General features: G+C 38.9%; 1 pseudogene; it reads left to right on the plus strand.

Annotated features, from left to right (window-relative positions):
* Nucleotides 1–2,949: 2,949 nt before the first annotated feature.
* LOC139710091 (aminopeptidase N-like) overlaps nucleotides 2,950–25,895 on the plus strand; it is a 76,357-nt pseudogene continuing 53,411 nt past the window's right edge.

The raw sequence follows: 25,895 nt of genomic DNA on the forward strand, positions 1-25,895 counted from the left end.
AGTAAGAAATTAAGAACTTCATATTGACTTTAACTTAAATTACATACTTAAACAAAAACAAAAGAAGCAATAAAAGTTTCATCAAAAGTCCATGAAAAATATTGAAATTATGGAATTTTCAAGTTCAATATATATATTTCAAGGAACGGTGATAGTCATAATAACCGATCAAAATGCAAATCAGCAGAGCAATTATGTAATCGGCTCACAATCTTCCTCCTCTGATTCTTCCATGAAATACTAAAAAAGGAATCATTCTGTCGTTAATAAGTCAAAAACTGAAATCTTCTGATCGTGCAGTCATCACTTTTACTTCTATTGATGTGGAAGGTACAAATTCTTTTGGAAATCATGTCTAAAAGTAGGAAACTCTATTTAAGCTTTGCGCACAAAGGAATGAAAACCTCGTTAATAGACAATACTTCATCATTTAAATTTGCCCAATGATTGACTTTTACCGATATTATCGAGTTATGAAGAGATAATTAAAACTTTTAGATTCTATTTATAGGCCTACCTGCAGTCGTATTTTCGGCCGATTTTTATTAAAGTGTAACCGTTCTTTGTAAAAAGGGTAATCGTAATAGTACAGGTTTTTTCGTTTCTTTTTTGTTTTGTTTTGTTTTTTAATTAGAGAACTTACTAATTTTCCAAGCTTTGCTTTTTTTATTTTGCAAGTTGACTCCAAATTTCAGTATTTGTATTCTTTGTTATACGACGCAAAATGTGCCTTTTCATCTCCTTGTACAAATTAGAATTAACGATCGTTGTTACTTTGTAATAATTTTGTATTACAGCTGTATTTGGATATGGAAAAGAAATGAAACGGAAATGAAACATCAGTTTCACTAAGCATACAGGTTCTGATATTTCTGCAACTTTCATAATATATATATATATATATATATATATATATATATATATATATATATATATATTTAATTATCCTGATACTTTTACGACTTGTACATATGACTTTACTCTTTTGTTGAAATCAACTTGAGCATGGAGAGAAGTATTTGTTATAAGCATCCAAAAGACATGAATAGGAAACTCAAAAAAAAACATTCAAAAGAATGCAAACTAAACACATTGCATTGCATTAGGAATCATTTACACTTGTAAAGAAATTCATTCTGTTATGGGTAAAAATCCTGGGAAAGATTAACTGGCTTTATTTATCACAGAAGATTTAAAAGTCTTGACGTATTAGGTAATCCGAAAATTAGGCACCTTTATCAAAATATGACTCGATTTAGTAGTAAATTGATAATGATAATAATGATAATAATAACAATAACAATAACAATAACACCAATACTTTCTAGAGACTTTTCGGTACAGACTCAAAGCGCTTAAACAATTTCAACAAAATACAAGAAATCAACAATATTTACTAAGCAAAACATACGAGAAAAAGAACAAAACAAAACATAAAAAACAATAAAAACCTCGTGAGTTTAATCAAGAAAGTTATTTTAAGAAACGAATACAGTTGCTTTCCTTTTTAACAGTATGCGTAAGGCACGCTGTAATCTTTGATAAATGCAATGATATTCGGGAACCTTTTCAAAAGCTCTATATCTCTGCGAAAGTGTAGAATCAATTGATATTGGGAGGACTGAGATGCGAAGAATTTGCCAGTAGGGTCCTCTGCTAATTCGAGAGGTGGGTGAGGTGTTTCCCCTGGTGACACATTCATGGTGTCCTCTCTTGTGCGAATAGTGATTCCGTTTGGCAGACGGCAGGGTTGATCCTTATAGGATTCATCTGGAAATCAACTTGTGATGCCCAGTCTTTATCACGCGTAGATCGCAATAAACTACAAACTTGTTTCCAAGCATGAAATTAGAAAATCAACTTCCAGTAAATTCGAATGATTTGGGGCAATACCCACCATGTGTGAAAGACGACTGAAAGATGAGAATATGTCCGAAAAACAAATGAAGCAACTACTTCTAGAGCACATACCCCCCCCCTTTTTTTTTTTCCCCGTAAAATCCAGTCCTTCTCGCGCGAGCCGAAAGCAAGCTGGCGAGCGTGACGCGATACGTAGCAGGTCGCGGGTGCATCGCGCGACGAGCGTGTTTACGCAGTAAGTAGGCCTAATGAGGTGACGACTTAATTCACATTACAGACGACAGTTCGCTCGCAGAAGTCAAAAATTCACCGTCTGTATATATTGCGACCAGCTGGCGAGTGTTTGGTGCGTGCGCGAGGAGTACTCCAACGTTGCGCCAGCGTAGGATTTCCGCATCCTTCTTTGTGTATGCGTCCTTCTTTGAAGAGAATGAAACATGCGTGCCTTTGTGATAACATCAAAGTTTGGGGCGCTCTTTTCTATGTCGCGCTAGAATATCGCCTCCGGTTCGCTCGCCTTCGATAGTTCCATATCGCAATGGCTGTAAGCATTACAAAGCTGGTGATCTGTAAGAGTAGCAAGCTGCCAGTATCATTTTCTCGCATCTCTACTCAGCGATCGCCCTCAGTTGTAGGATAATTAAGAGTCGATGGACGGAAGCGGCCACGGCGTGGAAATTGGAGCACTCCGGAAAGAGGTCTCAATTTTTTACTCCTGCTGCAACTACTTCCCCTCTTATTTTTGTACTAATTTACTCATTAAAATGTTCCTCTCACCGCTGTATTTAGAAAATGGCAAGATTAAAGTACCAGTTAGCCCCACGTAGAGCTGCTCCTCGCGTTGAGAGAGAAATCGTGGTATTTTGAAAAAAGCTCGCTCAGACATTGATTTGATTTGGCGCGCAGATTGGAAAGTAATTCAATCGGTTGTACATTAGGGTAAGCTATCAAGATTACCGGATTGAAAGTGGTCACCGGAGGTCCCTTTGTGACCCCTCACATTCATCATTGGAGGTGGGAGTTTTACATTTCCCTCTGGGATTTCAAGAATTTCCCAATTTTGTTGACGTGATTCGTGAGAAGTCTAGAATGTCACGGCCGGCTACCGGAGACCCGCCCCTAGAGGGTGGTCGGGAGAACGGATGCTGCCGACAGCCGAACAAGGCCAAGAGCCTGCAACTGCTACACCAGATGACTGATTCGCAGAAGCCGCTTGTGGCAAGATGTGAGTCGGAGGGAGTGGAGATCACTGCGGTAAGGATGCCGGGAAAGAGGGAACACATAGTCAACTTCGTTTCGCGTTCGCGCAAGGGCGCCGGCGAAGACGAGGTGCGCGTAAGCGGGGGCGCCTACCGTCATCGATCGCCTCGATGCCCACCGCACTGCGTAAAAACCGTCCTCTGCGTCGCGTTCCTCGTCCTCTTCGTCGTCACATTGGTTCTCATCGCCCTTTTGGTGCGCAAGACGTGCAGCCAGCTCTTCGAAGGAACGACGAACTCGATCAACGAACTCGTGAGCGACGCCAGGTCAACGCCCTACAGCTTGTGGCCGAATTCCTCCTCCCTCCCGCCCACTGATGCCGCCGAGGCCCCGTGGAAAAATTTCCGTCTCCCAACCAACCTCAGACCGTCCCACTACCGAATCAGCATTAGAACTGATATTGATCAGAACCTATTCCAGGGCAACGTCAACATCACTTTCACGTGCACAGAGAGCACAAACTACATTCTGCTGCACACACGGGAGCTAAACTACACGCTCGACTCCTTCCGCTTTGCTGCCTTGGACGAGAACACGGCCGGTGAACTCGACGGTAAGCCGCGATTCTACCCTGAGAATGACTACGTGGTTCTAAGGACCATATCCCCAATGGAGGCTGGTGGAGAATACTCGCTCAGTGTCAGTTACCAAGCTCACTTTAACGACAAGTTGATCGGGTTGTACAAAAGCAAGTACGATACCTCCAATGGAAAAACAGAGTAAGTGTTTATCATTTTTGTTTGCAGAACCAAAACTAACTGAAAATGGAGCAAGCGTTAATCTAAATGTCTGACTGCAGTATTCTGTGAATGTTCTGTTTTGTATGCGTTCATACGTTGTGACCCTTCGTGTCCTTGCCACCTCATTATATCCTTAATGATTCTTGAAAAATCATATCAATAATGTTTTATAAGAGATATCCGTCATAGACACGTACAATTGTTTAGTGAAGTGTTTGCTCAACCTAGCTTTTTTCCCATTGCAATTGCCATGTGCGTTATGACATCAGTGTGTTTCAGGGCTGCTATGCTTTGGACATGTTTGCTGCGCATGCCTGCAAAGCAACGTCACATAATTATTAGACTGCAATAATATCATGGGAAGAACCCCAAACCTTTATAATTGGCAAAGAAGGCAAAAGGGTGCTTGTTTGTGACAGCGAAAAGAAAATATCAACATTTGCAAACGGGAATACCAGGTTACTGCCATGTTTGAATGAGCTTTTCAGCTGCTCTGATTCCCATTCGTTCGCCTCGTTTTGGAATGTATTACTCACTCGTCGAATTTGTCGCCCAGTAGAAAAAACTATGTCGTTCCGTTTGATGAAAGATATATAGCTGGATCAAAACAGCCGTCAGCCATATAGCGTTTACACTTTAGAAAAAAAGAAGAAGCTAAAATTCCTCACCAGCATCACAGTACGTTCGTCATCCGATATCATACATATTTCCCTGCGTTGTCATAGCGACGATTTAATGCCCCGATTTGTCTTCTCCTTTCGAGTCATCCACTGCAATCAAAGTAAGAAGCGAGAGTATATCTATTTTTTCTCTCCAGACGTAAGGGGAATATGACATCTTAAAAATTCACCACGCTATCAGAAGGGATCTGCGAACATTAAGCAGAAGATAAACGCTTGGACACAGTATAAAAAGGGTCAGGGCCTTTTCGCTCAATTTAGATGAGTGCGTGTTGGAGGTTTTAATGAAAGACAAGTACAGTGCACTCCCGTTATAACGAACACGGTTGTAACGAAATTTCGGTTATAACGAAATAAAAATTCAGGCCGCAACATTATCTGCTCTGATTTATTTGTTGTTTATTTGTTCGGCTATAACGGGAGTCCACTGTACAATCGGAAAAAAGTTAGTTCTATTCACTTACCGTCCTACTTGCCCCATCATCAACAAGTCCCCCAGTGAAGGACAATATGGAAACCATCAGCATAGGGTCAATGAGCGACCTTCTTACGTTTTAATATCACGGACCCAATTATGACGTTCGAACTCACATCTCATTTGTTTCGTCAAAATGCTTGTGCCGTGCCTCCATATCTCTCGGCTCAGTGTAAAGGAAACATAGATAAGAAGTCAATGACGAATCTCTATTACGTGCGCAGCAATCGAAGTTGTGTTACCCGCGCTTATTGACAAAATTGCATGGTCTCGCGTTCGTTATCACACGTCATTTGAAAAGCAAAACGGTATTCCTACGAGATCAGTTGAATATTGATCCAAACATGTGCAATCGATCTGAAAGAGAGAAAGAGAAAGAGAGGGGAAGATTATATATCTTTTTACAAACGTATGCTAAGAACGTGCATAATACTATTTATATGGAACACATCATCATCTCATGCTTTGATTCTGTTATTATGCGACAAATCATGGGAAGTCGATCATGAAAGAAAAAGCAACATTTATATTCCAGTCTGCAACAAACGTACTCGCTCACGGATTGACAAAATTGATGTCTTCATTTAAAATGTCTCAAGTTTATGTTTTCAAAATGGAGCCCACTTTGCAGAAACATCCTCTTTAAGACATCGTTTTTGAGGACATTTGACATTCAAATCCAGCTGCAGCTTAAATACACGACGAGAATGTTTTTCGCCTGTATCACAGTCAAGCTGTCATTCTAAATCTGAATCTATACGACATTAAAATACGTGCTTCTAGTCAATGATACCGCATGACTCCGACGAGAGCAAGCCGGACTATAGTGGCGAAGTCTGCGACCCAAACTTTAATCCCGGCAAGTGCCTGGAGGTCTTAAGGGTTCTTTCGTTGTTGTCTTGTTCTTAAAATGAGATGGTGTTGGCGTAAAGCAGCTTTGGGGTTTGCTTGCAGGTATCAGTGGGGGATTAATGATGATGATGGTGTAGGACACACGTATATACCTACGCACATGCATAGAATGTGCTGATGAACACGATGTGCTTAAAGCGATGTCGAATAGACAACTGTGCCTCTACAGGTTGCTGTTTTTCCCTCTGTATTTCTCATGTCTTTCAAAGTGCTATTTTTCACGTCCAAGCTGACGCCGTGTCACCCTTTAAACATATCCTACATATAACATGTTAAGTTTACAGGATTCAATACCTTACATCGCCATACTTGAGTGAATTCACTTCAATTGTTCCAAAATATCGTGTCAGTATACTATTATCTTAAACACGTAGTGTTTTGTATCATTGTACAACCACAAAATGAAGGGTGATTTGATTGCAAAACGAGTAAGCCCCATTCTTGTTGCTTTGAGATATGATTTGCGATTGAAACCCCAAAAATAAAGAAAAATTATGGATTCTTTTAAATCATAATTTCAAGAATATTTCTTGTCTCGCAACCGGTGAAGTGTCCCTGAAAAGGTTTTATTTTGCTGGCTGCGGCCAAAGTGGCTAATATTGGCAAGTAATTGAGTTTAGATCCTATCGCATCCCACGACCATGCAAAACAAACTCCTTAATAAGTTTATTTGCTTTCAGTTTAGTTATCAACCTCTTACGAAGTTATAGAAAGATTGTCATAACGGATGATAAGTCAAATCCAGCGAATATTGGATAAGGTGGCATGTTGCATTCTTTTATTTCACTTGTGACCGCCGCATGAGGGCACTTCGAAGGTTCCTACAAATCCGCATGGATTGGGGAACAGATGCATTAACTGACGTACAAGAACTCACAAACAATCTCCGGACGTGGCCGTTGCTCATAATCAAAACCGTTAACTCTCTTGGTGCTATTATCTTGGCATTCTATATCAACTTTTCATTGAAGTTTGTTCCCGAGAGTATTGACAGAGTTAATGGTATAACTCACTCTTTGCCTATGAGTAGTCCTGATAATGGGACAAGACGGTCGCATGATGGGCTCAGCGTCATATCCCATGTACGCGTCATTATTATGACACACACTACACACCTTGAGGTGTTGATAATCCATATAAAAGAGCATACCGCGATTGTGGTTCTTGTATAATCATCACACGCACCCGCACAATTCTGTGGAATGGAATGATAACATAGAAGGTTTGAGTGAACAATCATAATGGCTGCTACGAGAATGTCTTGCTTTTCTTTTTTTTTTCCTTTTTTGAATCTTCGACCACGCTGTACGAAATGACAAGCAAAGTATTTTCGCGAACTAGGTCGATGCCGAGGTGGCGTGAAATGATGATGTGTTGTCATTGATTGTCAAAATGCGTCTTTATCGGCAAAAGTTAATCAAACGTGTCATTTCGTTCCTTGCTTTCCACGGCCAATTGGCGCTGTGTATACTGTTGTGCGTTCGCAGACGGCCTTGCGTTTGATTTGGCGGTAAAAGATGCTAATGTGCTTAATAGCATACTAGCTTGCATTCCCATGAGTCATATTGATGTCTGCCTACATATTATAAAGAGTGCATTCAATGTTCCTTCATTTCTTAACACGTGACAAACATTTTGAAAATAATGGTTAGAGTGACAGATCTGATTGTGGTACTGAATGCAAAATGATTACTGTCGAGTAAGTCTTTGGTGTGTGAAGTTTAAATGAAAAGTCTCCACAATACTCGAGAACGGATTAAATAAAATCATGGTACCAGTAAAGAAAAGACAACACGATTATTATAATAATGATAGAAAAATCACAATGACAAAGCAATCGCAGGATCGGGATAAAGACGCAGAAAAAAAAATGAAAGAGTGGGGGAGGGGAGCGGAGGATCATTTTTATAGCACAATCCAACATACCACTTTATTCTCTGAGTGAGATATGTAGATTTGACTGATTACTCAAGGACAATTATGAGTCTGTACTACTAGCGCTTCTTCTTAGGCCTACATGGAGAAGCACAACTCATTCTTTTGTTCTTTGAAGGGAAGTTTGATCAGATGAACCCAATGACCTGAATGAAACCCCAAAGTAGGCCTATACGGATCTAAGATTCTTGATCTGATGGTGGGGAACTGTGCTGGAACCTTGAAGATGTTGATATCCCAAAAACCTCCTCTGCGCTAGTAGTAATACTAAAGCTCTTGCATATGGCCTGATTATCACTCTGTCAATGGGGCATGGTTTAAAATATATAGATTTAAACGTAATGGCCTGTTCCGTTTCATATTATCACGCAAAGATCTCTGCGCTTCTTGTGCTGTTTACATTAAAAACTGTTCCTCTTATCACATTTGGATTTGATTTCAGTGCATCTATGTACATTCGATAGTCGAGTTTATGCCACTTTGACACGTGTACGCATGCACACACCTCACGTCTTTGCCGAATCCATTAGAAAATTACAGTGTGATTTCGATTGCATGCCTATCCAACCAAGTGAAGTGGTACATTCATTCCGGTAATAACAGGGTCCGCAATGCGCATTGTCTGCACATGCTGAGAATGGTACTGTATGTGCATCTAGGTTTGCTCTCAAAAAAAAAAATGTACACTCTTAAAGATTTTTTAAATGAAAAAAAAAGGATACGAATCAGCAGCGTTGTACTCACTGTGATTGAACGCCTAGAAAAAAAAAAACCCTCTTGAAACCTTGGTGACTCTAATGTATTATTTTGCTGCGGGCGTGCGTACTCGGGGCAGAAACCACATCGCAATCATAAAAGAATATAATTTCACATTTTAGCATTAGTGTTATGAATTGCCGCCAGAGACGCATGTGTGACATTATTGCAGATTGATATCCGAGCGGGGAATTAACTGATATGACTGTATGAGCTGGGATATTTTGCAAATACTCGTAATACTCAGCTATTGGCAAATACAATCCCCAGGTCTTGCAAGTCACTCATTGTAGCGGGGAGGGAAAACAAAGGCGTCAGACTGCTTTGCCTCTAATCCATGTGTATACCGATTGAATAGGTGAGCGTTCCCCTTGTTGGATTTAAAAGGTATACTTCATTCAATGCCACACGTGTGTTTTTTTTTCTAATTTTGTTTTGATTGACGTCTACCATTAGAGAATGTCTTATATTTACGCAAATGAATGTAATGTACCCAGTTTTGCCTAATAGATTACCGACGATAATATGCTATAGATGGAGCACTTCGATTTTATAGATCAGAATGTAGTATTGACCTGTTTTGCTCGAAGAGAAATGTGCATTGGAAAACAAACCCCGTGATATTAAAGGGGAAGGCTAGTAACTGATCAGTGGAAATGCTGGGAGATGATTGTTCCAATCCTTACGGGATTCATTCAAGAGTTCATTGTATATCTATTGTTGTGTGAAAATGATTTGCTTCAGAATGGTCTCATATTCAAGTAATGTGCAGTTTAATGCTTCCAGGTTAGCGTCCCTGGTCAGTGACGGAGCATTAATCTGCACATTACTTGAATATGAGACCGTTCTGAAGCAAATCATTTTCACACAACAATAGATATACAATGAACTCTAGAATGAATCCCATAAGGATTGGAACAATCATCTCCCAGCATTTCCACTGATTCCCACTGATCAGTTACTAGCCTTCCCCTTTAAAGAGAGAGAACAGGTTACCACTAACAATAGACCTACAGTAAACCTCGGATAAGTCGACGTCGAGTGAGTCGAAAATCACTTAACTCGAAGCAAAATGAAAAGTCCCGATTTTTCCCTATGTATTTTCTCTAAGAAATATTTGGATAAGCCGAAGTACGAGAGTCGAATTTCGGCTGTGTCGAAGTAAAACATTCAGTCCCTTTTGTACAAAATACACGTAGTTTACATCACTTGAGCCGAAGAAGATTTGTCTGGCATTCTCATTACATTTAGAGGAGAACAAAAAAATCGGCATGTCGCAGAACCCCGTTCCTGACCTGCTGCTGCTAAGCATGCACACTCACCGTACCGCTCCGCACGCATGTCGAATACATACACATGTATACATGTATACACACAGCACATCGATCCATATTTTATCCATACACACAGCACATCCATACTTTATCCATGTCAAGCCAGAACTCCTTGGTCAACCAATCGCTGCTTTCATATTTTAGTGACAGGTCAAGTGGGCGGAGCTTGTTTGTGCGTGCCCGGCTGGCTGTATAGTTTATTTGTTCAATGGAGGTGGGATGGGCCTGGGAGGGTGTTTGTCTCAGCGTACGAGGTTGACAGAGAGGGCTACCTATGTTGCACCATAGACATAGCACATGCACTAATTGCCACATTAGCGCAGACATTCTCAGAACTACGTTTAACTACTAGTATTGATACAAATTCCATGTTCAATTTAGAACAAAATGAGAACATTATCTTCAAGAACAGACAAATTTGAATGTAAACACACACAAGCACGCACACACAAACACACACACACACACACACACACACACGCATGCAAATGTACTATAATACATGTACATAACTGTGAGTCGAAAAAAAAAATCGACTCTCGCGAGAGTCGAAGTTCACTTAAGTCGACGCATTTTTGTCAGTCCCGAGAGCTTCGACTCATGCGAGGTTTACTGTATATGCTGCATGTGCAAGGGGCAGGCCTACCAACTTTAAAAGACCTAGCATGTACTTATAGGAAGGTCACGTATAACCATGCGAAGGAAATGCATCGTGTAACCGAGACAGCTCATTCACAATAACAAAATAGTGTCATACTTCATGAGTTTGATACATACGTAAGAAACATGGTCTTCATTTCCCAGTTATATCAATCTTGCACAGGATAATGTAGATCCTGTGCTTTGTCTCACCCCACCCCAACCCAACACCCTTAATCCTTGACTCCATCATTGGGCTGCGCTCTTATGTAAGAGGATGAACAAGGGAATGTTTTACCGGTAATTCTGACCGAGAAATTATTCTTATTTGAACAGATAGTGCACAATGAACACGCTGTGTATGTTATCATAATTTCTTGTATCGTCGTCAGCAGCATCGTCATCATCATCATCATCATCATCACAAGCATCGTCATGGTCATCAGTATCATTATTGTCATCGTCACCCTTATTATCTCGCGTTTCTTTTTTCAACATAATCAGCAAGCGACAATGTTAGAAATCCCTGAAGACTTTTCCGAAATGTTTCGGAGAACATCTAGCTGTTTGGCGAATCCGTGATAAGTACGATGTACTTGCCATTTTTCCCTTTTATATTCTCTTTTAGTAGCTGTCACTGTCTGTCATTTCTATTTTTTTCTTCTCCCAGGCAATGTTTTCTTGGGCTACAAGAAAAGAAAGATTGATCTTTCTCTTTTTCGGTAGTCGCATACTCTGTTGGAAAGAACACAGTGTCCCACAGTGTGAGAAACACAGTGTGAATACATTTTGAACACAGTGTGAAATCTCTTCACACTGTTAAATTCGAGCGTTTTAACAGTTTGAACACAATGTGAGTCATTAATTAACAGTGTGAAACAAAGCATTACTATGTGAACACTCTGTGAAAATCACACCACATTGTCCAATCCTCTTCACACTGTTAAATTCGAGCGTTTTCACATAACATCTTACTATATGAACACACTGTGGAACACAAGTGTTCTTTCCAGTAGGGTTTGGACACCTTTCCTAAGCACAACACAAATTACGGGTCGAAAAATCGCAGTTATGTTTTGACACTTTCCCTCATGCTTTCTTTCTTTCTTTCTTTCTTTCTTTCTTTCTTGTCTGCCTGATGAGATTGTGGATGGTAGGAACGATTTCACCAAAGGTAAACACTCGACTTCTTGAGGGAGGGCTATCTAATCTCTCGCTGAAGGGGATAAACTTGTAAAAAGAGCCACTTCATCCGTAGGAACTCCGTTTTAGTGCTCAAAAGATAAATCATTCATAATCTTGCTCGAGGATGGCGAAAAAGATGATGTTCGTGGTCTGCAGAAAAAAAAAAAAAGATTTGCGTCCGTGCAGTTCTGTCTTGATTGTGATGGAGGTATCGACGGTTTCAGAAAGTCAAGCACGAGGAAAACGATTATTTGCATGTGTGTGCTAGACCTGGATGCATATGTGTATAGACCTATGTGTATATTTATTTATTTATTTATCTATCTATTTATTTATCTATTTATCTATTTATTTATTTATTTATTTATGTATTTATGTAGTCATTTATTTACTTATTCATTTATTTATTTATTCATTCATTCATTTATTTATTTATTCATTTATTTATATACATTCATACACCTATTTCTTTCATTCTTTCTTTCTCACGTATTAATTTATTTATTTTGCATTCATTTATACATCCAATGAAGAGGGAGAAGATGAAAAGGAAAACAAAAACAAAAACAAAAACAAAAACCTTCGTTGACCCTGCTCCGTGTTAGCCGTGCCCAGGACTAATGATGATGACATAAGTCACTAATATTATGGCGACATCTGCTATACTTTCATCGCACTGGTTTCGTCAAAAAAAAAAAAATAAAGCTCTGGCTCATTTGCGAAGAAAACGCGTATAAAGGTGCAATCACACATCGCCGGTTTAGATGGCGGTTCATGGCGGTTCGGCAAATCGCCGTGAGCCGCCAAAGACCGTGTTCACACCGTACACAAACCCTGGTCATCCGTCACGCATCCACCATAAACCCCGAGAACCGCGGAGAACCGCGGAGAACCGCCAGAAAAATTAAACATGTTTAATTTTTCGTGGCGGTCTTGGCGGTTTGAAATGGACCGTGTTCAAAAACGCCATCCACCGTGTAAATAACGGCTCCTCCGTGTTTGCACCGCAAAATCCGTGATGATACCGTGTCAATACCGCCATAACTTTTCATGCCAAAACAAATGTAGAAATTAAAAGAGAATAATGCCTCCGGCGACACTTCGTGGCGGAGCAATGAAAAAAAAAATGGGGAAAAAAGCAAAGATGAACCCATGATACGAGATCGGGTAAATTGTATTGAATGCTAAAGTTTCATTACTTTTTTTATTTCAACACACAGAGTAAAACAGAAAATTTAATATTCAAAGTATTCAAATATTCAAAGGTTTGTTGAATAGTAGCCTACGTCAGTTACTTTAACAGGCGTGTGCATAATTTTGTTAAAGCTTGATAGCTTAAAAGATGGCCAGCTACGTGAACCTGTAAGTTATACACAGAAGACTTATGTAAATATGTTGGGTTCTGCTTTCGTGATTATCGCCTTTTTGTAAGAGTACATGTTGATACAGACATGTTGAAACTTAATTAAGAGAGTAGAGGGAAAAGCGATGTTGAAACTTGAAAAAGAAATACACCATTAATATGTTACGTGAACCTGTAAATAAACAAGAAACTATGTAGATATACTGTTTTCTTCTTTGATATGTATGTCTTTTTATTGACTGTGGTTAGAGATATGTGAAAACTTAATTAAGAAAGGGGAAAAAGAGATGTTGAATCAAGCAATTACATCACTTGATATAATATATAAACCTGTAAATGAACAGGAAATTTGTAAACTATGTTGGATTCTGCTTTGACATGTATGTCTTTTAATAACAGTTAATACAGATATTTCAAAAGTTAAAAGAGAGAGAAAAAAAGCATGTTGAAACTTGAAGACAATTGCTTATTGCATCACTTATGTCAATCTGTAAATACACAGGGTGTTAAAACTTTTCGCAGTTTCTTTTGAAATTCTCTTTTTGCACCTAACAAAGCAATACCTCCTTGTTGTAACCCATTGAAGACGAGTGAGAGGGCTCTGATTGCATCCAACTACAAGGGCTTGGTACGGACTCCTCCACCTTTCGGGGAGATCCGTGTTACTACCGCGCCAATCCGCGTTAGCGCCGTGTTCAAAACGTGTTGAGAACGTAGTCACATCGCGTTTAAGTGCTTTCCGCCATCGTTGGGACACGGTTCACGGCGGTTTGAGAACCGCCATGAACCGCCATCTAAACCGGCGATGTGTGATCGCCCCTTAAGGTTACGATGAGATCCTGTTGTTATTATTGTTTTTCGACTGTGTGTGAATCGTTGGTTTAAAGATTTGTTAAAAGAAAACAAAAATGGCTAATCTTCCGATAGTTTCGTCTGCGTATGAGTGAAAGCAGAAATAAAAACACAACTTTATTCGAAGTTCGCACGCATTGTAATACATTTAATAATACTTCAAGATAGCTAATTACTAGCTAATGAATAGCTAAATACTCTTTGAATTCGATTATACTATAGGCCCTAGTGTATAGCAATCATACCTGGATCCTTGTTTATGCATAGTTGCATTACTAAATGAACTTATTAGATTTAGTACATGAACTTATTCATTAAATGGTCTTCTTTGTCTAGGGTAGTCTCTTCGGTGTTGACACTGCTCCACCAGAGGGCCCTGTCATCATTATTACCCTAGCGTTGCCAGGTACCCATTTATACACATGGACTGAAAGGAGCACTGTGGCTAAAAACATTTTGGTCCAACGAAGTAAGCACTGGACTGGATTCGAACTCGGGTGCTCCGATTGAGAGTCAGCAGTCTTATCCACTATACCACCGTGCCCCACTTCGTAAACGCACAGAGGAATCTTCCCTTTGATAAAGAAGAAAGCGTAGAGGAAGCGCCGTGCAATTGGGATATATACATACGTATTTATACATAAAAAACAACAACGACTTTGCAGTTGTGAAGTCGGACGGAGTTGCCCAAAGTCCCAGAGGCGTTATGTGCTGAAAGAGCGCTAACGGAGAAAATTTCCGTGCGTGCATGGTGCTGCCTTTATGAATATCGCTTGGTACCAAGGGGTGTATTTATATCACGCCTACACAGACTGTCAACGTTTAGCTCATTTGCTCATTGAGACTCGGTCGGATTCCTTTTTAGGAAACATTCCTGCGGCAGTTTACCGACGAAGATAATTAAATTTTCCCTACAGTTCTTCTCTGGCGAAGCGTCGCTTCTTCTCAAATCGTTTAAGGAAGCACACGAGAGAGTGTTTTGGATTCTCTGGTGTGCGTTTGGTCCCTTACGAATCACAATAAATCATGCAGACAACAATCTCATTTCTGGAAAAACGCTTCATAATATGCACCTGTCATGTGAACAAGAGAACAAAAAGAACACACACAAAAAAAAAATCAACCAAAAAACAAAAACACACAAGAAACCCCGAGACTTTAAACGCGAATGAAAGCAAATCTTCAAACACTTAATGTTTGGCTAATATCTTTAATGAAACACTTGTTACTTGCAATTTGGAAGTCATGTCCATTTTGTGGTGCGTGAACATTTTACAAGTTCAGCTTCTTCCTGAAAGCAGGGAGGTGGGCTCTCACCTCCCTGCTGAAAGCCTGCATTACGGCATCTCTATGGGCTTGATAGGGTGACAGGATCTAGATTTGTTGAAACGGTCCCCGTGCCCCCTATTGAGGAATCCTTACAAATCGTCTCTAGAACCAGAAGCGATTGACTTAAGTTAGTGACAAGGCAGATCGCCGCGGGGTTGGTTGGTGGGGGGGGGGGGGGGGGGGGGGGGGTACTGAGTATTGGTATTATGGTGTAGAGCTCGATCTCCCCCACATTTTTCAGGTCAATTTTAAATCATTTTCATTCTGAGTAAAACGTTAAAAATTAAAACCACAAGGACGCTATTTTGCCTTCCATTTGAAACAAAGTTTGTAAATTTAGCTACTTTTGATTGATAGATAATTTTTTATTTCATGAAAATTGATTGTTTTGCTTTTATTTAAGCTCAAATCTTAGAACGCAATAGTGCCCTTCTAGTTTCTTAAACGACTATAATAAAAAAGGCGAAACTTCAAAATGTCATAACTTCATTCGATTTTGATCAAATTTTCGTTGGTGTGCTAAGAAAATTGTACTCCTCCTTTTTCGATTATTTTTCAACTGCACTGGGAATCCCCTTAAGCATTCAAATCTCTAGATGTTCATTTCTGTTCATCAGAAGGACTAGTAACAAACAATGTCCACCGCCTACACAAACTCACTGCTTTTCAATGTAAATGGAATCCATTTTGCAACATCTGCTCTTCCTTATGATACATTATAATTTATGTCGAATCACGGAAAAGCTTTCTCCTTTGTCAAAAGCAACCTTTGTTATATGGACGAAATATGAATTGAACTGTTCTAGTACACACTGGTCTAACTCTATTCCCACAAACATCATGACGATTTGACAGTAAACACAACTCTGATATGTTTACTTAAATCGATATCTTTTCTTGATTTCTCTTCTGTTCTGGACATGTAATGACATCTATAGATTCCCTGTTGATACTCCAGCAAGACAACAACTAGCGGCGAATGTTACTCCCGTCACAGATAACCTTTAATCACGTCGATGTGCGGGAGGAACTCCAAAATGTGACATATAGCAGACGACATCATGAATCAAATCACATAGTGCAACCATGCCCGCAGGTGTCGTCGACGAAATCCTGTTTCCAAAATGACGCAATTACCTCGCACTCATTAAGCTTTCGTGCCACCTGCTACTCTACAGATCCCACTCGCTTTCACTTTCTTCACCAAAGCGCAGAAAGGGGCAATATTCTGTTTTGTGCATATACACCTTGATTCCTGCATGTGCCCGGTCTGCACTTGGATGATAGACTGGTTAACGGATTTATCTAGATTTTATGGTTATAATTCGTTTTTCCTAAGGTTTGCTATTCCGAAGGTTCGTTAATCCGAAAATGAAATAAGGTTCGATCGTTTTCCTGAAGGTTCGTTAGTCCCAAAATAAAGTAAGATTCCTTATTCCGAAGGTTCGTAAATCCAAAACCGAACTCAGGTTCGTTAAGCAGAAAATGAACTATGGTTCGTAATCCCACAAATCAAATAAACTCCTTGTACTGACGAAATACGGTGTTGTAATTCCAAAAACGGTAGGATATTGTACAATGAAAATTCGGTATTGCCTCTGGGGAGGATGATATACATGTAGGCCTATATTTTCAGGTAAAGCGCATGTTACTTGAAGAAGTTGCGTAGATCACAAACCTTGATTGTGCGTATGGTAAATCGTGATTCTTCCCATCGCCCCGCCCCTTCCTCGCCATTCTTTCCTAGCTTCACCGCTGGTTATTTCATTTTTTTTTTTCGGGATTAACGGACCTTATTTCGCTTTCGGGATATCGAACCTTACTTCATTCTCGGATTAACGAACCTTTCGAATAACGAACCTCATTTCATTATCGGAATTACGAATCTTCGGAATAGAGCACCTTCGAAATAACAAATGCTGGGATTAACGAACCTCTTTTTTTTTTCATTTTTGGATTAACGAACCTCTAGATATAGGGAATTTGTGTGTTTTAGAATAATGAATCTTCGGAATAACGAACGTTACCTGATTTTATGAAGACCTTCTTGACAAAGATTGTTCCTGACAATCAGAAAGCTCTCCAATGGATTTGACCAGAAAGTCAAGAACTAATTCGCTCAAAGTGGATTCCATGCAATAATTAATTGTGCTGTATTCAGGAGTGGCTTTGTTAGTTGAATAGCTTTCTTGTCTTTAGAAAATATATTAACATATTTCAGTACTATGGTGCACTTTTTAAATATGCCGAGATTCTAACCACAGTGATAATGGCCCTGAATGAACAAATCAACCTCCTGCCCAACTCGTTTCTGCTGTACATGATATGGCTGATGTGTGACAAGCACAATTCCCTTTTGCTGGTTGGTGCGACATCATACGGCCATGAGATTGATTAACAAGCGCTTCCAACTTTCATCCGTTCACTAATGCATGATTAATGATCACAAAACATATCTGATTGCGATCAAGTGGTGGTAATCGGCCCAATTTGGAGGGAGAGAAAGTCACACGAAAGCCACACGGAGATTTCTTTCAAGCGTTCAGCGTCAAACTATAGAGTTATTGGGGGAGTATTAGATCGCATAATTAGAAAGAACGGAAATATTGCGTTATCCCTCCAGCTCTCATGTAGAGAAGGTTGAATATAGAGCAAATCAATCACTCAGAGAAGAATAATGATCTACGATTGGTTTGGCGGTAGTTGTGGTGAAATCTCATAAGAGCCTCAAAAAAACGAGCTTGGAAATTTGGTTTGGTAAGAATCGCATGCGGCAGTTGATTGATTGCAGTTTTCAAAATTTATCGGTCAGGAAAGGAACAGTTATGAAACTCGATGACTACACATCCTCTGTTTGCTGATTATGTATCGACAATGATTGGCAAGAGGCTTTTCCATGTCATTAAGTCTACAGTCGAAATATTTGTACGTTTATGTACAAGTAGTTTCACTGCTGACGTTCATTACACATTGTATAGACTAAAGTGCGTTACTCCTCTCCAAGATCACACTATGCAGTATGTCAGTCAGTGCCTGGTAAATGTATGTGCATGTATACATCACTCCCTTGTCTGGCAGATGCTTATTCTGGAAAAAAAAAAATCTCGTTTATAATATACCCTTTTCTATCACCTTAAAACCCAACCTTGATCCTCTCATAAGCCTCACAACACAAGATTCCCAAGTGAATTGACCATTCGCGAGACGATTATATTTAACTTTTTTTTTCATTTTCATACAACACAGTTGAATACTGTTCTCCCGCAAGCAATGAGGGTACAAGCTTCTTGAAGTTGATTTTGCAAATAAGAGCATTGTATTACCTACATTTTTACAAATCCTATATATACATCATCAGGGTATGACCTATCACCAGGAAAACCATATCAAAGTTCTCGAACGTCACATTTTAGGTTTTGACATCACCAAATTCCCATGGCACTAAAGCTTTCCAGTTTTTGTTTTATTTTATCCATACAAAGCTTGGGTAACACTGGGAGGGGAAATGTCTGCAGAGAGATAAGCACAATATCAAGAATATCCACTTTCACGTCAACGTGAAGTCAATTAATCTGCAGTTAGGTTATTCATAGAAAATAAAGCGCAGTATTCCAATTCAAAACATTTTATTAACGAAACTGAAGCTGCAAACTTCCATAGTGATAAGACATGAAGCTTTAAACAGAAAATATTCTATACATAGTTTCATAGATATGCATGCATGCATAATCACATATTCATGAATTTGGTAAAACCCAAGCGGGTGTAAATATTTGGAAAATATAATGAATAAAGAGATCATGGATTTCGAGAAAATCAGGGCGACTCATGTGGGTGTACAGGCTTTTGGAAAAGGGCGAAAGAGACGTCATGGTGTTAGAAATATTCGGAAAACCCCTGTGGGTGTAAATTTTTGGGAAAAGAAAAAAAAATAGAATACAACTTTCGAGAAATTCGGGGGAAAACCGTGTGGGAAGAGTTTTTTTTGGAAAAAAATTAAAAATGCGATTTAAAGGGATTGTACAGTTTCGGTTGAGACCTAACTTCAGATTTCTAACATTTTTTGGCGAGATAATGAAAAACCTCTTATGAAATATGAAAGAGCATGTAATTTTATGAGGAATTCAACGTTTATTTGATGAAAATTGGTTTTGAAATAGCTGAGATATCCAAAAAGAGCGATTCTAGTAAAGTGTGGGACCCACACTTTCACACAATCGCTTTGTTTTACCTTGTTTTTGGATGTTTCCGTCATTCCAAACCCGATTTCTATCAAGTAAACTTTGAATTCCTCTTAAAATGGTATGCTCTGTACTATTTCATAAGTGTTTTCTTGGTATATTGCAAAAAGTTAAAAGCCCAATTCTCACCTCCACCAATACTGTACTATCCCTTTAAAGTTTGATTTCCATCCGCCTCACGTTCGATTGTTAGGCAGCTATATTTCCTTATTATTTCCTTTTTTTCTCTCCCCCCTCTCTCTTTTTTCTTCTTTCAAATTAAGGGGGTGCTGTACATAAAACAACATGTGTTTTGCGCGTTAACAATGGCAAACATATTCTATACTTATATTATCTTATAAAAAAGAAAACTTTGAGATGTGTAACTTTTTAAAGAAACACTGTGACGAGTCATCCACACGCGCACACTTTCTGTCACACACCCTCAGACATACCTTATATATCATATAGATATATGTAGATCAACAGATAGATTGTAACTATGTCATAATGGAGATGTGAGTAAGGTGTAATGTATTCATGTTTGTATGTAATAATACACAATGTTGTAAAAGTGAGAAACTAAGATCATATCGTCAAAAATGTTTGTGTCGCTTTGGTGTAATTACGAAATGTACGTAACTGTGATTGCCTTTGAAAAAAAAAATGATGGCCAAAAGACAGTGTTGTCTGTTGTTGCGCCAAGTTCAGCTGCTTTCAGATAGCAAGCTGATACGAGGATTGATTTTGAGGGTGTGACGTGATAACGAATATATTCAGTAAGCAAAATATATAATTTTACGTATCATGCAAATCCATTCGAAATTGATTAGCGCGTGCTATTTCTCTAAAAACTGAATATACAACCTCACAAGGACCGACTTCATTAACTGCACTATTTTTGATACCGTACTGCACTGCTAAAACACTGTTGTCATTGACATTATCATCGCTGTTTTGTTTTTTTCTTCAAATCCGTTTTCATCATTGTATTCCACATATATTCATTGTCACGATAACCACCATCATTATATTTCACAGGGAGTTATCCAGTACGTTACCGTTAATATACTGAGTACCCTAGTTTTACTCGTACACGTGCATGTACATGCTTTTACAGCATCATTTTGATGATGCATCACTCATGAACTGGTTATAATGGCGCTTATTATCTTTTTTATTATGCATGGGCAAAATGATTTTATGTTTTAAAGCAGGTAAATTATGTATCTATACACATAAATCATGTCTATACGTGTGCGCAACTTAAACAATTTTCAGTTATCATGCCATCTCGGTGATCGAAACTGACAAGGTCGCACCCATATGAGGTCGTTTTAAAATATGCAATAAGCATTCAGATGGCTAATTCACTGGTCATTAACCACTCCATACCCGTGATAGTGCCGAATGTGATAACAGAATTATCCTTTTTGACATATAGATTGTGTCATTGTGATGATACCTTTGGAAGATACATAATATCACCTCTATATAATATCTTCAAAAAGTTTGAAAATCTTAGTTCGATTAATATAATAAGTGCTCTCTTATCTCACTAACAATTGACGCGTTATACGATACAGAAAGATTGTTAAGTTTTCTATAAAAGAATACCTGACATGTTATGATGAGGGCTCACATGGAGGTTTAGTGCTTTAAAATGTGGGTAAGGCCAAAATTAAAAAGTTGCAAAATCACCTATATTGAAAGTTGGTTAAGTTATCAAATTTTCCCCGTGTTTTTTTTTTCATTGTTTTATATACGGTGAGATTTACCTGCAATCCTGTAGAGGAAGTGCCCTGATGTAACGCTGAAGTATAGATTGCTGTTCTGTTGTGATCTGCCGATGTCTATCCTCTTCTGGGTCGGTCCTTGACATCTTCTGTTGCTTGGAATTTTGTTTCCATTCCGCTGTGGTCCAGGGCTTCAAGCTAGATAGTGCCTCAACCAAATCGTCTTGAAGCATCCCAGCTACGTACGATTTGCCCTTGTGTGGCGCGGGCCTTTTCAAGATGGCTTACACGTGTAGCTTTATGAACACCCAGATACATTGAACAAAGTAACCTTGCCTGGCAAGGCACCACTATAAGCAGCTGATAAGTTTGAATGTTAGAATTTAGAATTCTATTGAAATTGACATTTACGGCTGTCCAGCTGAGATCAAGAGATACAACTCCGTTAAACATTTTTAGGAGTTTATTTAAAGAGACATTTATTTATTTATTTATTTATATATTTATTCATTTATTCATTTATGAATACAGATGAGACCAACTGTTTGAATTTCCTTGAGACGACTTATAAATATACTTTTTCCTAAAGGCAGGTCAGTGTGAACAGTCGAAATGGGGTTCAATGAGCTTGTTTTTGTTTCCAGCGATCTGTGAGGGTGTGCAATAAGATGTGATGGCACTTGGGAAAAGGGTATCACATTGTTTACATTTTCTTGAGAGAGTTCGGGCATTCCCAATGACGGAGTCAAGAGGATTTCATATAAATCAACACAGCCCACTGACTCCAAACGTAATAATCCATCTCCACAAACACATTGTTTGTTAAAACTCCTCGGGGTAAAGGGCGACAGATTAACCCTATTATTACGTCAAAATAACTATGGGCGTTGCATGTACATTCCTATAAATTTCACCCTAAGTGCCAAAGTTGAATAGCAATACGTGTGTACCGTAAAATGTTTCCTCCGGTCCGTCATCCTCAGCGCCAAATAACTTAGACTCCATTCCCATTCCCATGGGTACCGCCATAGATTCAGAGTTTCTTCGCTATCTTCTATATGATAATCTTTATCTTCCATATAAGGATTTCCTTTTGCCAGAAATTTATGGACTGCATACGTATCTAGGAACAATTGATAACTGGTGCCATAACCAACTCATCCCCTTATACACAATCGTTGTATAATGTATATATATATATATATATATATATATATATATATATATATATATATATATATATATCTTCTATAGACGTATGAAATTGTTTCAAACAAGTTTTTCATCATTATTGTCTAGACAATTCCATGCTTGATTTTGCATCTATTTTACATCCATCAAACCTCTTATCTTGACCATCTAATCTATTTACCTACATCTGTCAATCACTCATCTAAATCTCCCCCATTGTTTCCAAACACTTAGTGGTTTCCAAGTCATTTTCGTTAATAGTTTGAACCTCCGGGAGACTGATAACTGAGGACAAATCAATTGCAATGGTTATGATAGACTTATAATTTGCAATAATTACTGTGATGACTTTCATGACTTATGAAACTTACATTTCTGTCTGTTTCTGATACATTCATGTTGAGCAAACTTTCTTAATCCAACAAAAACAAAAAAGCAATGCAGATTTAGCACACGCACATACACACATATACCATCACAGATACATACACACATATGTGTGTGCGTGTGTGTGTTTGCATGTGTGTGTACAAGGTGGATAAGACCGCAGGCTCTAAACAATGAAGTCCCTGGATCGAGTGCGCTGACAGCAAAGGACGAGCCCTCACGCAAAATGAGAGGTATATTCGTATAAATAGTGGGATTCCTCACAAGCAATTAGCATGATTCCGAAGAAAGCTGAAATAGAAAGAAGAATACATAACTCGGCAAACAAACACGGAATGAATAGATAAATAGTTTACTCATGTTATCTTTTATTTTCTGGTAAAGGATCCAGAATCACGACTAAATAAGACCAAAAAAGTGTCGGCAACGGTTGGAGATGATGGTAACTGTCATATCGCGTCTAATGACAGTTCATCAAAGGCAAAATATCCCCGGATAGCCAGGACCTGGAATTTACCTTCGATCAATTTTCATTTCATATGGTACTGGTTTTTCTTCCTAAGGTATTGGTATTTTGCTGGCTTATCGAGGGTACGTGGCGGCTCTAATAGTTTGCTAAATGGGTGGAAGCTTTTATCAGCTTTGGTTGATTGGTTATTTGGCTATGCAACAGCCATAGTATGAAATATGATGATGATCGATATGATTTCTTGAAAACTTGAAAACTATTAAGCCAAACAACTGACGACGGCTTAGCGCTCGCGTTCGGATCCTCGCATTTTGACACCAGTTATTCATATTTGGAAGATTAGGTGAAAGAGAACATCGTTTATCACACGTTAGATATAAAGCGGAATCCGTCCAAGAGGAGGTATGAATTAAGAACCCCGAAGATAATACCAATGGCAATGAAGTAGGTGCTCCCAAAGTGGACAAAAATTAATCTAGATAGGAGCAAAGACGGCTCGGCAATTTTCGCACCTGGATGGCATCTGGTACGGCGCGGCGTCGTGATACACAGGCTTTCAAGATCATGCTACTGCCAAAATTAATGTACAGACACAAAGACAAACAAAGATTCGCAAACAGACGAAGGTATGTATATGTGGATTGTTTCTAAACCCAACAGAAACGATTATAGTGATAACCTAACTTTCCAGGGCATTTTCATTGCCAACTTCTAAACAACGGAGAGAGGGAGAGGGGGATGGGGTAGATTCTATTACAATACTAGGAGGCATTTTTAGAAACAGGGTGTCTGCCCTATTTGTGTGTATGCATGACTGGTACGTATATGTAGGGCTATACATGTATGTCTTTATGTCAGTCCCACAACCGACAGATATACTACGAGTGGATGTCATTTAATGCATTTAATTCATCTAATGTCCCAATGAATTCAACATCCACATGGATCATAATGCAAACACACCTTTCACCTGGCGGTGCCTGGTCCACCGACTAATGCACCTTGCAAATCATGGCGGTAATTTGCTAATCTTGTACCAGACAACGCGGACTTGGCGGTGAGCGACACTTTGGGAATAGCGAATAGTCAGATAGTGTGATCACTAACCAACAGACCCATTTCAAACTTCTTTTTCAGTATATGTATTGCATTAATACACACAAAAAAGAGGGTGCGAGAATTCTATATTTCTCAGCGAAGGAGTTCTGGAAAAAAAAATCATCCCCTGTGGCAAGTGTTCAAGTACTTTGTGTATGAGTGAAACAGGTTGGTAGATAAAGATGGGGGGTGGAAGAAAGATGAGAGATATAAGAGAGAGAGAGATGGATAGATAGATAGAGAGAGAGAGAGAGAGAGAGAGAGGAGAAAAGAAGGAGACAGACAGTGGGAGATATATATGTATAGAAAGAGAAATACTATTAAGAGGAAGAGAGAGAGAGAGAGAGAGAGAGAGAGAGAGATGTAGAGAGTACAATCTTTGATGGTGTCGCAAAGCTTCCTCAAGGGCACCTGCCCACGGACGGCTTGAAAAATCTATTTTAAAAGTTAATTTACACTTATGGGATGTTCATCGCTTTGTCTCATTTCCGCCCCTCCAGCAATTTTTTTTTTTTTTTTAAAGGAAGGGAGATAGGGCGGGAAGCAGCATTACCGCTTGGAAAGGTGGAGTTGGCGAGGCAACAAACGAAGATCAATACACACACACACGCACACGAATACGATATCTATATATACAAATATGCGTGTGTGTGTGTGGGGGGGTGGTTATTGAGTGGAGACGTGTCTGGGTCATTTTTACATTTTCACAAATATTGCAAAAGATAAGATTTAACTATTGCATGGAGAAATATTGTTACAACGAATTTTTCAAGATTTTATTTCGTCCTTTAGCTCTTGTGATTTACATGATTAAGGATTCGCGTGCGTACGTGGGTGCGTGTGGATAAAGTTATAACTGTTTGCATCTTTATAATCACGAAGATTCAGCAATTTTATCAGTGTAAATTATGATTTTCACCATTATCTTTTTTTTTAATAACGCCATCAATGACTCGATTCGTTGCTTCATTACCTATAACACGTACTATAATGATTAGACAACTTGTCACAGTAAGACTTTTTCTTTGAACCACAGCAGTTATGCATGGTATAAAAGCACTAAGAGTCTTTGAGCAAAATGTGGCAACTGATATCAAAAGCGCCATGTAAGAGCTTTTAATATCAACAAGTAAGGTGACATTGATTGTGTCCTATCACGGGCACTTCTGAATGGGCGTGGCGGTCATAATATATGACCATTTGCTTTGTACGTTTTTCATCACTTATATCCAGTTATTTAAAAGGAAATAACGTTGTCGCTTTTTCCTCGACGTTCACTTTAGGCTTTCTGGTGCAATTTACTTTAAAAACATCTTCCAAGACAAAGTGAAATACCTTTACGCAAATTTTCCAACTTTCATAGATCGACCCCTATGTTGTATATGTTCGCAATACTCTATTATGCCTCGCAGCTGGATATCATGCATTATTTCATTTTGTAATATTATGTCTCCTATAGCTGGATATCTATATT

Source organism: Diadema antillarum, unplaced genomic scaffold, assembly GCF_040938485.1.
Source record: "Diadema antillarum isolate AM-2024a unplaced genomic scaffold, OU_Dant_1.0 seq00001497_RagTag, whole genome shotgun sequence".
Taxonomy (NCBI): Eukaryota; Metazoa; Echinodermata; class Echinoidea; order Diadematoida; family Diadematidae; genus Diadema; species Diadema antillarum.